The sequence below is a fragment of the Diabrotica virgifera genome, chromosome 1, assembly GCF_917563875.1.
Source record: "Diabrotica virgifera virgifera chromosome 1, PGI_DIABVI_V3a".
NCBI lineage: Eukaryota > Metazoa > Arthropoda > Insecta > Coleoptera > Chrysomelidae > Diabrotica > Diabrotica virgifera.
Window position 1 is genome coordinate 72,125,539 of NC_065443.1, and position 17,658 is coordinate 72,143,196.

Consider the following 17,658-nt stretch of genomic DNA (forward strand, 5'->3'; position numbering starts at 1 on the left):
ACACACAACAAGCTAAAATTGAAAGAGGAGTAATTCACCTCACCCAAGAATAGGATTTTGAATGCCATAGCGTTAGCTATAAACCCTATGGATTGTAATGCTTAATGAATGAATGAGCGAACAGTGATTTTTTCACAGTAAACAGTAACTTTGAAAGTGATTATTACAGATAAAATTTTGAAATAATGTTTTTGAGTTGTCATATTAACAAAAATAGATGCAAAATACGTGTGAAGTATATTTAAAAAGAAGTGGTCTTAAAAAAATACTACTACTTTTAGTGTGGGAAGTATGCAAAATACATTCATCGTATATATTGAGGAATGCTAAATTTGTGCAATTTGCTAAGTTATAATTATGAACTCTCAATGTTACAAATTGTCATCGGCGTCGTTACAAATTGATGGTCTTACGGATTGTTCGTTACCATTTTCGGGGTTACGAATTGTTGCGTTACGAGATGCCATGGAACCACCAATACCAAAGCAACTCTTCCGCTCAGCTTAACCTTCTTATCAAATTCTTCATGTTGTATTGTATCAAAAGCATTTCTATGTCCAATAAATCAAGTAAATTACTTAGTCTAGAATACTTCTTACATTTTCTGTAGCTCTTTGATGATATTAATTTAATCCAAATATATTAGATGAAGTGATTACTCCTACCATGTTCTTTAATTTGCTAGAAGTGAGAAAATCATTTAGCGTGAATATAATTTTTAATTATTGTCAAATTCACCTATTATTAAAAAAATAATAATAAAATCCTGGATACATGATATAATTTATTTAAAAATCCGTTAAAGAGCTACATCACACAACTTTTAACGGGTTTTTAATATGCTTGAGCCACCAAAATATGTGGGTGAAAACCCTTTAAATTGTTGTACAATTATACAGGGTGTTCCGAAAAGATTGGTCGTAAATTATACCACAGATTTTGGGGTCAAAAATAGGTTGATTGAACCTCACTTACCTATATACAATAGTGCACACAAAAAAAGTTACAGCCCTTTGAAGTTACAAAATAAAAATCGATTTTTTTTCATATATCGAAAACTCTTAGATATTTTTTTATTGAAAATGGACATGTGACATTCTTATGGCAGCAAGATCTTAAAAAAAATTAAAATGAAATTTGTGCACCCCATAAAAATTTTATGGGGGTTTTGTTCCCTTAAACCCCCCAAACTTTTGTGTACGTTCCAATTAAATTATTATTGTGGCACCATTAGTTAAACACAATGTTTTAAAACTTTTTATCTTCTAGTACTTTTTCGATAAGCCAGTGTTTATCGAGATATTTTGAATAATTTTCGAATCCACCACATATTTGTATATGGTTAAGTACGATTATAGACACTTGTTAATAATCTGAAAATATATTTATAATTTACATTTTTAGGTGTATTTTGAAAAAGAAGCCACATCTCGATAAAAGGTGACTTATCAAAAAAGACTAAGAGGCAAAAAAGTTTTAGAAACACTGTGTTTAACTAATCGTACCACAATAATAGTGTAATTGGAACGTACACATACATTTGGGGGGTTTAAAGGAACAAAACTCCCATAAAATTTTTATGTAATAATATTACAAAAGAAGCCTCATCTCGATAAAAACTGGCTAATCGAAAAAATACTAGGAGGTAAAAAAGTTTTAAAAACGTTGTGTTTAACTAATGGTTCCACAATAATGAATTAATTGGAACGTACACAAAAGTTTGGGGGGGGGGGGGTTGAAAAGAACAAAACCTCAATAAATTTTTTATGGGGTGGACAAATGTCACTATAATTTTGTTTTAATATGTTCCTGCCATAATAATGATACATGTCTATTTTCAATAGAAAATCTCTAATAGTTTTCGATATATATTGAAAAAAATCGATTTTTATTTTGTAAATTCAAAGGGCTGTAACTTTTTTTATGATCACATTTGTACTAAGGTAAGTTTGGTTCAATCAAACTATTTTTGGCCCCAGAATGTGCGGTATAATTTATGACCAATCTTCGGGACACCCTGTATAAAGTTTACATGGTTATAAAACACTGAACATTGTTAGATAAAATGAACTTCCATCAAGTAATGGTCGAATCCATCAATTGCTACATGGTTATGTTAAATTGAATCTGATGTTTAAAATCATCCTAGATTTAATATCAGTCAACACAGCAGTCCCCACACAACACGTGGGTTACTTGTCCAGAAGATAGATCCTCACATTAGGGACTGCAAGTAGCATCTACAGTCCATAATCTGTGGAACTACCTTCTGGACACGCAACCCACGTTTTGTGTGGGAAGTCCTTTGTTGCCTGATGTTAAATCTAGGATTATTTTAAATGTATTCAATTTAACATACACATGTATACTTCGTATAATAATTGTACAACATTTAAATAGTTTTCTCCCATATATTTTGGTGGTCCAAGCATGTTAAAAACATGTTACAGCACTGGTGATGAACTTTTTAGTTCGAAAACGTTCTGTAATGTAGCCCCTTAAGTAACTGTTAAATAAAATGTACCTTTTGTAAAGGATTTTACTAATGTTTTGTGATTAAAGGTATACAATCAACCACAGGAAGTTATTTTCCTTGTGGATTTCATTTATTATTATTCATGTATTATCCACTTTCTAGTTTTTCGATAAAACCAAAAGTATTTTGTAAACTTTCAATGAATACAAAGGCAATGAATTTAAGTATAGTTGTATACATTACTAATAGTTAAACTGTACTCGAATTGCTCGCTCTGATCATGCAGCAGTACCTTATACTACACAACGAGTAACGAGCATAGTACGACCACAAGCGAACAAAGAGTGCCAAAATTCTAAAAAATTTGTAATAGAATTGCTACACAAGTTATACTTTTAATTTTTTACTTCAAATCATTTTTTAACCAACGCATTTGAGTTGTTATTACATAAACTGGAATAAACGTATTGTTGTTTAAGTTCTGTTCAATTTGTTTTGTTTTAACATACTTTTTTGTAATGATATCACATCGATTGTAATGGTGGTATTCTAAAACTTTGACACACATAGAAACCCGCCCCCATATGGGGGCCCAGACGTTCGAAATTATGCGTGCCAGGTAAAAGAATTTGAGACAAGACTGATGATCGACCTCGCTAGCCGGTACGAAACGAACATAAGTGTGTGTGTTTAAAAAAGTGTTAAGTGTTGTGCAGTCGAAACACTGCGACTGACTAATAAAAAATAGTTGTTGACATAATAAAAACAATTGACGCAAACGATGCGCAACGAGACTAGTGGGAGCAGATCGCTCTCCTCCTGTACTGCGCACCAATATGTGATACGCGTGTCATGTCATAGCACACTTGAAGAAGAATAAGGATGTAGCTTCGAAGAAAATTATTTGAACAGTATTTTTGAGTTATAGTCCATTCCAGTCTAATCGTACACTACTCCGCCCTTTTTGAAATTATTAACTAGTTAAGTATTTGTTGTCATCTGTTTAAAATTTAATTTTTTTTTATTTTAAAGTCAAAATATTTGTTATCACTTCCATTTAGGAGTTGGTGTTTAAGACAACTTGTAGGTGGTTGTTCCATAATAGTCTCATATAAATTTATGGAAAATTATATTACTCATAATACATTATGTAAATAAAAAGTTAAATTAATCATTCACATTAATTATATTAAAATCTTCTTAAATGGTCGTTTGGAAGGTGTTGTTGACATCAAAACGTTCTTTAAGAGATTAGTAGAAAACTCCCGCAATGTTTTATGTTTTTTTAAATTCTCACTTTTTCTTCTATTTCTAGTGTGTTCCTCCTATCTTTATAATATCATCTCCCCATCTCATCTGGTTCGTCCTCTTGCTCTCTTTCCTGCCCATGGTCTCCCTTGTTGTATCGTGGTATTCCACCTATTGTCCCTTTGTCTGGCGTTATGACCCGCGAAACTCCATTTTAACCTGGCTATAAGTTGTCCTGCGTCTTTGACTTTTGTTTTATTTCTTATCCACTTGTTTGGCTTTTTGTTTTTAAGTTTACTCCTAACATTGCTCTCTCCATGGCTCTTTGTGTCTTCATTATTTTATCCATGTTATTGGATATATATGTTAGTTTATCGATATTAGTATTTAAAAAATTGTATTTAAGAAAGAAAGCACAAAACTGAAGCGAATGGATGAAACTGGGGGAGGCGTATGTTCAAAATTGGATGAACTAAAGGGCAAAAGAGAAGAAGTATCAAAGTTATTTTAAGGATACAAGTACCAATCATCTTAGTTGGTTATACGAGAGACTCCAGAGAGATTTTATGATTAAGTGTTTTAGCCATGTTGACTCAATTGTGACCATTCTTTTACTAAATTTCTATTTTGTGGGAAAGTTGTTGATCACAGGGGAGGTTTGTGAAAATATTGGGTAGCAAATTCAGTCGAAATCAGTATTCGTTTTTAAGATATTTATTTTAGAACCTAAGCATACAAAAGATAAGATAATTAGCGTTAATTACTTAATATAAGAAGAGGACATCTCGATTAACTCGCCAGAGGCAAGGACATGTGAGGAATTAGGATCACGTCTCGTATGAGATGGGTAAATGAAACGTCGAAATCGCTCAGCACGCCAAGTCGACGGGGCTCGAAAGGGTTTGGGAATATGGTCGGGATATACTTAACTCGCCCGTTACACCGAGAATAATCAAATGGCTTCCCGTTTCGTCTTTTATATTACCAAAGACGGTATAAAAACATATTTTGTTTAATTCATTGGCGCACTCTAGACGATCAAATTATATTATCGTCACATATTTTTATCCACTATAAACTCGTCCTCGGGCAAAACCTGTGCCGTAGAACATCACCACTTTCCTCCATTCCTCAACCGTCATCATCACATCCACTTTATTGCAAATTATTCTCACTGCGTTATTTCAGTATTTTACTGTCCCTCTCTTTATGTCTACCACCAATTTCCCTTCTCTTTTCCATTTATCACCGATACCGATAAATGTCTTTGTGAAGAATTACGTTAAAGTTAATCTGAGGTAGTTGTGAACCAGCCTGAGGCTATTTGTTAGTTGTGGAACTTTTGCCATCTACATATTTGGTGATTTTTTGGTATTTAGCTAAGTCGCCTGGTATAACTGAATGTAAATTAATGTAAATATTATATAGAAGGGAATAGCAGTTGAAATTATGTTATCACCATTGGAGCTACAGCCTGAAAAGATGACCTTCTCATCTGAGTGTTTCTATTCCTGTGAGAGATATTCATCTGTCACATGTGTGTTCCATTCAGATTAACAGTACTTATGTTAAAAATAGTTGATAAGGAGGGCTGTTCCTATTTTATATGGAAAGTACGTGTGCCAGATAGTTTTAAGATGTTTTAAAAGATAAATACAAATTTAGTTTCGATCGCACATTTTCAGAGCATCAATTTGCATTCAGTAGCATCTATTCCGTCTAAGTTTGTTTTTATTGTCTTTGGTGAACCCATCCTCGTAATCGTTTTGTGTAATGCTTTAACAGTACTTTTGTAAATATTTTTTTTTATTTGCTTTTGCCAGAGAAAAGAGTGTAATGCTCATGCCATTGCCCTTTTAAAATTACCCCCAAGTAATTGTAGGTTTATACCTTTAATATTTTCATTTTCTACATTTAAATTGGGTGGTTCATCATTGCCCACTAATAGATATTCAAATATTGCCATATTTATTTTTAGACTCAGAAGGACATTCAATAACCTTTTAATTTCTTTATCATATCTAAGATCGTCTTCATCTTCCCAGGTCGTCTACAAAGAAGATTGTAAAAAGCTCCTGTTATTCCACCATTATTCACACCTGTGAACTTATCACGCTATCACGTGCATTTTCAAAGCCTATTAAGGCTATTACATGAGTTTCCAATATCTCTCAAATAATTTTAATCTGCGAAGTAGATTAAACAGTTTTTTGAATTATATTTTATTGGATCTGGATGTTTTCCACCTGAAGATTAGATTGAATGGGCCTGAAGATTTTTTTAATTTAAATTCACAGATAAGTCATGTAGCAGATCTATTCTTCTGGAATTTTTTTGAAGTTTCAACACCTTTCAAATAATCTGCAAAGCATTCGAAACAGTTTATGTGAGCTATATTTCGTTAGCTCTGGACATATTGGCACTGTGTTATTAGTTTAAGCAACGCCAAATAATGCTAACAATTTTTTGCTTTTAAGGATAACATTCTGTATTATTATTTTATATGGATAACGAATTTATACTTTTAGTTTTCAGGTTTAATAGAGTATTTAATTTATTAAAAAATTAATCTTTGACACCGTTAGATTGAAATGGATATTGAAATGGATATGGGCTATAACATCAAAATTTATAATTTGTATTGCTTTTGTACAGACGAACAGTAACTAAGTGTAATAAGGTAAGCTAAAATCATCTTCTTTGAGTAGTTATGATGACGTGCGCCTAGTAGCGCATGCATAATTCTAAATTCGTGGAGTATCTACGTAATGTAGACTAGTCACATTCTAAATGTAGTAATGTCAATGGAAAGGCCAAGAGATATGTCTTAAAATATGAAGCACTGCTGCCCACTCGTACCATAGTTAATATGTTAATCTAAAATGTCACATTTTAAAATATACTCTTGGTACTCTGTTGACGAGATATATTCCATCCACGCTGTTTTGACAACTCTAAATTATGAACATGTCATAACGTTTTGAATGAAACGACTTTCTAAAACATCAGTTATGTTACAAGTCGGTCTATTTTTTTTATAGCTACCCGTTACTTCAGACAGTTTTATAACGGAGAAAATTAACTTAAAAATATTATTTTATTTACACATCACTTACATAACATTAGATTTTAATACGATATACAGGGTATTAGTAAATAAGTATGAAAAATTTTAAGGGCTAATTCGACATGAAAAATAATGCCGGTTTGCTCTATAAACATATGTCCGCAAATGCTTCGTTTCCGATATACGGGGTGTTAATATTTTATTTCAAACTGCCAATTTATTTATTGCTCTAAGACCAGTTGAGATATGAAAAAGAAATTTCGTTAGTTTTAGAAGGAAGTTATTTAGCATTTTTTGACATATAATTAAGAATTTTGTATTCATCATTGGCGCGCCTACGGGTAATGGTCTGAATTTTTTAAAGAAAAAAATATTACGCCACTGAGGTATTTCGAATTAAAAATTATTTTTAAATTCCACGTCTAATTTGTTATAAAAAACCTTTCTTTCCTTTTTTTCATATGGTGCACCGTTTTTATGCAGAAAAATAAAATATCTTAACGCGTATTTTTCATTTTTTAATATCAAGAAATGTCCAATATTATAATTTTAAACTGGAACAATAACAGAAAATATTATTAATAAGATTTTAACTAGGTGCATAGCTACAACAAATGTTAAAAATGACCTCCTTTAGAGGTTACAGAAGAATTTTATATTCATCATTGGCGCGCGTACGGGTAATGGTCTGAATGTTTTTAAGAGAAAAATAGTACGCCACTGAGATATGTCAAATTAAAAATCATTTTTGAATTTCTGGTTTAATTTACGACAAATAATCTCCCTTGCCTTTTTTCATATGCGGCGCCGTTTTTATTCAAAAAAATAAAACATCTTAACGTTTACAAAGTATCTGAACTAAGTTTCTATGCATATGGAAACTACCTCAAATACTTTGTAAGCGTTCAGATGTCTTATTTTTTTGTATAAAAACGGCGCCTTATATGAAAAAAAGGCAAGAAAGATTTTTTGTCGTAAATTGAACGAGGAATTCAAAAATTATTTTTAGTTTGACATATCTCAGTGGCGTACTATTTTTTTCTTAAAAAAATGCAGACCATTACACGTACGCTCGCCAATGATGAATATAAAATTCTTCTTTTACCTGTAAAGGAGATCATTTTAAACATTTCTTGCAGCTTTGCACCTAGTTTAAATCTTATTAGTAATATTTTCTGTTATTGTTCTAGTTTAGTATTATTATATTGGATAGTTCTTGATAATATATTAAGAAATAAAAAATACCCGCCAAGATGTTTTATTTTTCTGCATAAAAACGGTGCACCATATGAAAAAAAGTCAGGAAAGGTTTTTTATTAAAAATTAAACGTGGAATTTAAAAATAATTTTTATTTTGAAATATCTCGGTGGCGTATTATTTTTTTCTTTAAAAAAATTCAGACTATCACCCGTATGCGCGCCAATGATGAATACAAAATTCTTAGTTGTATGTCAAAAAATGCGCAATAACTACCTCCTAAAACTCACCAAATTTCATTTTCATAGCTCAACTGGTCTTAGAGCAATAAATGAATTGGCAGTTTGAAATAAAAATTTCAACACCCCTTATCTCGGAAACGAAGCATTTGCGGACATATATTTATAGAGCAAACCGGCATTATTTTTTCATGTAGAACTAGCCCTTAAAATGTTTCATACTTATTTACTAACACCCTGTATAGCTGATATTTAAGGTTTATGTTTGAAACATACATAATTTATTATTTATACCAAGAGAAGACTACTTTCAGTAGAGTCACAAAATCGCATATAGTTTACGTTTATTTCTAATTCATGTATTACTAAGAACCTGAAGTGCATTTTAATTGTCATGAGAGTAGACACTATGAATGTTATACCATTTAAACAATGATAATAAGGAATTTAGCATGAATATAAAGAATGTAGTAATATCAAACGAACCAAGGAGGTACAAACTTAATATTGAAAACCAAAGGACATGTAACGAAAGTTACGTACCTTGGTATAAAGTTATCAAATAGGTACCAACAATAGTAGTAAGAAAAGATTAAGAGAAAAAGTGACAAAAGCATGAACACCGGGATGTCCTAACTGCACAATGTGGATAAACAAACACCTGAAAATAGAAACAGGGACGTGCTTATTTTTATCTTCTTGTAGTATCTACACATTGGCGACCATAATGGCAATCTGTACTTTTCATAATAATCCTCTGAAAAGATTTGTAATTGATTTGAACCACGTACGTAGATTTTCCAGCCAGGAAATCCTTTTCTTCGTTTTTCTTCTACGTTTTCCTATAATATTAGTTGCAGCAATCCATATATTTCGCTGTTCCTTATGATGTGATCTATCTATTCGATTTTGGACGTTTTTATTGTGGTTAACTACTTTTTCTTTTTGTATTCTTAATAAGACGTCGTGATTAGTAATGTGGTCGATATAAGATATCTTCAGGATTCGACGATAAAACCACATTTTGAAAGTCTCAATTTTCTTCTAGGTAGCGTGTGTGAGAGTGACTCAACTCCTTACAACAGTATAGGAAAAATATAACATAGTAGTTACCTGATTTTTATGGGTAATGCTAAATTATGGCATTTGAATAGCTTAGCCATTTTTGGAAAAGCAGATCTTGCTATCTCTATTCTACATTTAATTTCTAGGGAATGGTCCCATATTTCATTAACGTTCGCAGCAAGGTAGATGTATGATTTTATTCTTTCTATTCCTTGACCGCTCAGACTGATTCGTCGAAAGAAAATTATTTAAGAAATGTGAAGAGGTCAGTGTCTGGAGTTAGTTTGGTTTTAAAAATTGACTTGGCATGAGAAAAGCGATCTTTAGTATGCAAACATTAATTCAAACTTGTTTGATCAAAGAAAGAATATTTTATCTTAACTTAAAATACGAACTAATGATAAAATATATACAAAAGTTGGGATTGGATACAAGGATATAAGAGTTATCGCCAATTTGTATTGGAACTAGCCAGCAACAAAATGTCTTCATAATATCAACGAAACGGGAGATTTCTCAATAAAAAAGGGAGTAAGTCAAGATTGTATACTTTCTCCAAGGTTCTTTCCAAGACTAATAAGGCTATGAAAATAAACGGAATATTTATTAACAAAATCAGGTATGCCGATCACACAGCGATAGTGGCAAATAACATCGAAGATCTTCCATACCTTTTAAGTTACTCTTGGAACTGAGGCCTTCTGTTTAAAAATAAATATAAAGAAGACAAAAACAATGATGATACGAAGAAATAAACACTCAAACGTGTAGCTTGAAAACAAATCGAACAAGTCAGTTGGGTTGACTGCTAAATGAGAGTTGGGAAATAAAGAGCAGAGTAAAACAAACCAGAAATGCTTTTTTGAAATTTTGTAAATTTCTGACTGATCGTAAGTTTGGATTTCAAAGTTTGGACAAGACTACTTTTGGTACTGCCTATTTAGTGCACATATTGTAACGACAATGATATAGTTTCAGCAGTTAGTACTCGAAAGTAAGATAGAGGGTACGAGAGGTCTAGGGCGTAATAGGATGCCATCATCATCATCATCATCATCATCATCATCAATGGCACTACAACTCTTCGTGAGTCTTTGCCGCGTTTACTATTGCCTTCCATGTGTGTCGGTCCTGTGCCACTAATTCCCATTGTCGCACTTCCATGTTCTCCAGATCTTCTTTGACTGCATCTTTTCACCTTTTTCTAGGCCGCTCTACAGACCTTCTTCCATCTGGCCTTTTCCAGAACACATTGTTTATAAGGCGATTGTCGTTACTGCGTATCACATGCCCTGCCATCTGAGTCTATTGGCCTTTATATATCTGACTATATTTTCTTTTCCGAATAGAAACTCTAGCTCGTTATTGTATCTGCGCCTCCATTCGTTTGTAACGCTATCTCTGCAAAGGCCATATATCATTCAAAGGATTTTACGTTCCCACACCAGCAATTTATTTACTCCTCTTTTTGTTAGCGTCCATGTTTCGCTTCATGTACTTACTACGGTAAGTAATTTCATTTTGACTAATATCTCACCTGATAAGACAATGTACGATGGACGACCATGCAAAAATGCACGAGACCTTAAGAAAACGAACTAGAAAAATATTGAGTCAGACTGAACCTCTTTATCATCTCCTGAGTCTTGTTCATTGTTGGTGAAGATATTATTGTTTTTTTTTTGGTACCTATGTCATCAAAAGTCAAATTATCAATTATTTAAGCGTTCTTTCTGAGAAAGGGAGAGAGGTATTTTACGTTCCTATTTACTATTGGATGCTATCAAAAACAAAAATTGAAAAGCAAAGCAAAAATATTAAAAAAAAAAGGCAAATAACTGCCTGTATAATTGGCAAACAAAATCCTTGCTATAACTGAAAAAATCCTTCTCGTCGCCCTACGGTACATTGGATTTCACGCCATGTTATACTATTCTATAAAAATTTAATAAATATCTCATATTCAGAGTCAATACCTATTGGTAAGTCCTTAAATGTCTTTTAACAACAAAAAATTACTAAGTAACTATTTCAAATCTCACTCTATACACGAACATACCAATGTTATTAGATAAAATATCGACATTAACGGTATTACCAACATAATTATTATCCAGGGATCCAGGCCTATTATAGGCCTGGATCCCGCGTATATAAAAAAAAGTTGATTAATAGCAAGCTGAAAATTTGTTAATAGCTTAAGGGTGTCTAGTCGGACAAACTTTCATATATATGGGAACACTGGAACAGGGGAAGTTTTAATTGTGGAACAGGTTACAAATTTGGAACGGTCATACCACGAAAACGTCACATGTATTTTGTCCGACAGAACTTCCAATTGATTTGTTACCCTTTCATTAAACTCTAATGCAAAAATCAGACTGCCATTTATCACCAAATGGGCATTTTAATGAGTGGAACACGTAGAACATGTCAAATGACAGGAATTATGACAGGTGATAAATAGCAGCCTGATTTTTGCATGGGAGTTTAATGAAAGGGTAACAAATCAATTGGAAGTTCTGTCGGACAAAATACATGTGACGTTTTCGTGGTATGACCGTTCCAAATTTTTAACCTGTTTCACAATTAAAACTTCCCCTGTTCCAGTGTTCCCATATATCAAAGTTTTTCCGACTAGACACCCTTAAGCTATTAACAAATTTTCAGCTTGCTGATCAATCACCTTTTTTTTCATACGCGGGATCCAGACCTATAAAATTTATTATAAATATTAAACCTGAAAATACTTTTAAAAAGTATTATCAAAAAAAATAAAAAAATTTGACCTAACTTTTTTTCCTTCTCAATAGCTTGAAGAGACTTTATCTTATTCATGACGATATTTATTTAGAATTAAGGATATCATGCATAATTGCAAAAGAAAATTATATCTAAAATTAATATAGAAAATCCTAAATTAATCGTACCATTACCTACTTGTTTAATTTTACTAAAACTGACGAAATTTTGTAATCAACGACAAGTTGAGACTATCAAAATCGTTAGAGATATTCAAAATTATACTCAAAGAACGAAATAGTTGGTAGTGAATTGTTTGCATGAAATGTTACTTATTGCTTACTAAAATAATAGTACAATTATAAAATTATAGAACTATACACGTAAATTTATAGTATAATTTTACACGTCACTGAAAATTACTAATCTTTCTCCTCAAATTCCATAATAATCAACGAACTTCGAAATGAATCACTGAAAACTATTTCGTTCTTTGACTTTAGTAATTTATGTCATGACAAGGTCTATGGCAAAATGTTGAAAACTTGTAAGATTCTAATTCTGAATAATCGTACTGTTTTCATTGTTAAATCATTTCTGTTATCGTATCTACCTTTCAGACTCCAAATATGGGTCTCAGGTATAATATGCAGCTACAGTATGTATGTTTCAAAGTGTTTTACCTTAAATAAACGCAATCTCCCATGTTACGTTGTTTTCTGTATCAATTACTAAAAGAAGTTCTTATTTATAACTTAGAGTTGTAACTTATACATAACTTTTGGAGTATTTATAAAATTTTTAATAAACATGTGACTAGTCTAATATTTAAACAGTCCCGATTCTGCCTTAGTTGTAAGCGGTTTGGTTTTCCTGGCTAATGTGATTTATTTCAACTTAGTTTTGTGCAGGAATTTGATATTTACTTTGTAATTTTATTTTTATCTGTGTCAACAAACTAAAGAAAAGTTTTTGCACATTATCTGAATGGAGTTCCTTCAAATGTGTTTTTAAGTATTTTAATATTAAAAATTTGTGAATGTTGTTATTACGAAATATTTTTGGTGCCAACAAAATATGACAGTGTTTAAAGATTTTATTTTAACTGTATATACATTTCATATTGGTATATCATAATAAAATGTATTTTCAGTTTTTGCTAACTCATTTTTCTTTAAAAATCTTCAACTAAAGAGTTATGTCTTGTTTTTCTAATAGATCTACCATTTTAAGGTTCCTTATGACTACACTTTTCACGTAAAGTAATTTATATTTTGCAATCTCCTTTTCTTAAATAACTTGTATGACTTCTTCTTCTTCCTACGAAGATTAATGATTCAATGTGAAATGGAAGCGTTGGAAACTGCTCCACGAGAGATTTCTACGGATAAGCGGTCAAACCATCTCTTCAGATCCTTCAGCTGTTAGTTCTGACGTTTTCCTACTGATCTGTAGCCCTATTATTTATCTTCTAATATGATTCTGAGTAATCCATACCTTCCACCTCTCAACACATGATACAACATTGGTAACTTTTTACGTCCGTTGAATTGTCAGCGTCTCTCTGTAAATATGCGTCTGAAAGCATCTATTTTTTTTTTCTGGCGTTTATGAGAAAATTTAATAATCAAGAAAATTCAAGAAAATTCAATACACAATATTAGTGATAGTTTTATTGCTGGTAATCGATTTGGGCTACCGGTTTCGGGAGATAGTCCATGTGGTGAGACCGCTCCCGTCTGAAAAACATTTCTAATTCAGTTTCTCTGCGGATTCATATTCAGAAATGTCCCCTTTAAACAAATCTGAAGGGTGCCAGACGGAATTTTTATGCAGAAATTGTTTAAACAATTTTTTTAAACAAATACATAATATCACCTTTTATTGCTCCAAAAAATATATTTTTAGGTTTTTTGAGTCATTCTGAACAAGAAAGGTATCTTGTGATTTTTCTCAAAAATTGACAGTTTTCGAGTTATAGGCGATTTAAAATCTAAAAAATTGGAAAATGCGCAATTTCGAGGCTTAAAAACTCATATTTAAATTAGTACTTTTAATGGTACCAATAACTCGAATTAAAGTTTAAACATTTCTTTTCAAGATTCCAAAGAGTGATCGGGTCTAGCTTTAATTTAGACCGTAGTTTTTTAATTGTTAATTATGCATGTCCATCCGATTTTTTGGCCGGTGCGGCGCGCTCTATTTCAAAAATCTTCTATTTTTCCCCGAAAAATATTTTTTCTAGATTCTTTGGAATATTCTAAATAAAATAAGTTTTTTGATATTTTTCCCAAAAGTTACTAGTTTTAAAGTTATAAGCGATTTAAAATGCGAAAATGTGTTTTTTTGGCATTTTTCGGATTTTAAATCGCTTATAACTTTAAAACTATTAACTTTTGAGAAAAATGTCAAGCAACTTATTGTATTTAGAATATCCCAAAGAATCTAGAAACAACATTTTTTCGGAGGAAAATAAGAGATTTTTAAAAATAGTGCGCGCCGCACCGGCAGAAAGACCGGATGGACACGCATAATTAACAATTAAAAAACTACGGTCTAAATTGAAGTTGGACCCGATCACTCTTCGGAATCTTGAAAAGGAATGTTTAAGCTTTAATCCAAGTTATTGGTACCCTTCGAAATACTAATTTAAATATGAGTTTTTAAGCCTCGAAAATGCGTATTTTCGCATTTTTTAGATTATAAATCGCCGATAACTCGAAAACTGTCAATTTTTGGGAAAAATCGCAAGATACCTTTCCTATTTAGAATGGCCCGAAAAACCTAGAAATATATTTTTTAGAGCAAAAAAGGTGATCTTATGTATTTGTTTAAAAAAATTGTTTAAACAATTTCTGCCCAAAAATTCCGTCCGGCACCTTTCAGATTTGTTTAAAGGGGACATTTTTGAATATGAATCCGCAAAGAAACCGAATTAGAAATGTTTTTCAGGCGGGAGTGGTCTTACCACATGGACTAAGATAAAATATGTGTCCCATCATCAGGCCAACAATACAAAAATGTTTGTTTGACAGAAAAAAGCTTTTTTATATTTTTGTCTGTTTGCTAATACAGTACGAATTTTTCCTTTAATTTTTCCTCTTTTATTTATTAACTTCAATATATATTTTTTTTGATCAGAGATATTAATTTATTGTTTATGTATTAACTGATATATGAGACCGAAACACCAACACCAAAACACATAATAAAGCAAACACCCGTAGGGAGAAGGTCAAAGGGAAGACCCAAACTTAGATACATGGAACAAGTGGAACAAGATCTGAAAACACTTGAGATTACCCACTGGAAGAACAAAGCAAGGAACAGAACAGAATGGCGGAAAATCCTAGAACAAGCCAGGACCCAAAAAAGGTTGTCGAGCTACTGATGATGATAATTAACTGATATATTATAAGTTATTTATTTCTGCTTTTATGTCATTATTTTTTTCTGATGGAAATAATGTTGTTTGTCATATAAAGCTGTTCTGATTTGATTTATTTCGTTTGGTGAATTTTTTTGAGTTTAAAATTAATATTGCCAGAAGATATGATGCAAATACTAGCTTATGCTCGGAAAACCCAATATTTTAATGATGAATTCAAGAATATAACTCTAGTAAAAAAGAAGCCTACCGGAAAATGCCTACCAGATAAATACATATAGAGAGCCTTAATGAAGAAAAAGGATTTTATACGAAACTTGACCCTAATATAAAATATATGAATATAATGAACCTGTTAAAGTCTGAACGTAAAGCTATTAACCCTAGAAGGACCAAGGAGGGTTAAAACGTATCCTCAACATTGCATTACATCCGATTTTCTAAATACCTTTGTTCCTAAAAATCTCAATTAATTAGTACTTGTCGGCGTACTACTGTCCTATTAGATGGCATAATTAGCATTTCTATAATTTAATTATTTCCCGATACTTTTATAAAAACTTGACAGTGGATTATAAATAATCCCAAAATGGAAAGGGACGATATCATTCACGTCTCAAATTAGCAAAATCTAAAATAAAAAGGCCAATAGGTGGACAAAAACAACCATAGTTTGTTCAAAATTCAAGTATGTATGCGGTAAGCACAGCAATGAGTCAAAAAGGTTTCTGTATCCTACGATGATGCCAATTCCACTGAAGCCGAAGACTCCGGGTTAATCATAAATTTGTATCTTGTAACTGTTCCGTTAACGTCTAGGAATAATAAAAAAAGTGTTATTTTTGAATTAGTTTAAATTGTTCACGTTTTTGATTAATTTATGTGTGGACATTTAGTAACCCTCCTTGGTCCTCGGTCTTTCTAATAAAAGGTTGGTCCTGCAAGGGTTAATGACCAGGAAAGTCTTTTTAAGTCGATGGGTGGAACATTTTAGTCAGAGACTCAATATAGAGGAAAAATAACAAAACATTTAAGACAAAAGAGATGAGATCATCAAAATAGACGAAACAAATCATAGGAATAAAGAGCCACTAACTAATATTGATGTTGAAGAAGCTGTTAAAAAAATAATCAGAAAGAAATTGGTCAGAATAGATAAGCATAATAGAGATTTATATTTATAAAAGAACGCATAATTGCACAATACATAAGAAAGGTCATTTTCCAAACTACAGAGAAATTACGGTTTTAAATACAGCGTACAAAATATTTCCCAATGTACTGTGTCACTGTATGGTACTATACACTCAACCAAACTTATATGGAATCATCTGATATTTTTTATTATTTTAAGAGAATTAAAGCTAAAATTATTTTTCTTCACTGCACCTCTCCAGAGCCTAACTAGAGGTTATAGTACCAAATCAAGATACCTGCGAGCTACTAAAGTTGGTTAGATGAAAATTAAAGGATTTTTTGTACCGATCATAATTTTTCCCTAGAACATGACCCTTTCTCCTTTATATTTGTAAACAAATCTGACAGTTTCCGTTCTTGCTTGTCTTCCTCGTCGTCTAAGTTCACGAATTCGTTAATCATTTGATTTTATATATCCTACTTTTGTTTGAAAATAGCACACTTTTCCAATTTCCAATGTTCCAGTCTTGCTGTTGAAAACACCAATTTACGTGATCAATCTTTTGCTACCTGGTTAACTCGGGATCTCGTAACATTCTCCTGCTATGTAGTTCTTGGGCAGGACAAACATTCTTCTTATCGGTTCAACTAAAATACTTACTAATCCACAAGGAAGAATTTCCTGTAGCTGGCTGTATACCATTAGTTACAAGTAAAATTTAATAAAAAATTTTGGTCCTGGTAAAAGGTATATTATTTTAAAAAATCCTATAGGGCTACAAACATCGAACAAAACGTTTTCGCTCTAAAAAGAGCATCATCAGTGTTGCAAGAACATGGTGAGCCAACCAAAAAATACGAAGGTCAAAGCCTTTCAAAAATGGACTAAAAGTCACATCAAAATGCTAACATAGCAAATTCCAAAGGATGGATATAATCCCTAAGGATACGGCCCTAGGATAACATATGACTCCCACACGTTGTAAGTGGGTCAAAGGTAACAAATTAGGTCATTATGTTACAAGAGCTGACAGGCAACATTGAGTTTTCTGTTGTTAACATTGAGTTGCCTGTCAGCTCTTGTAATATAATGACCTA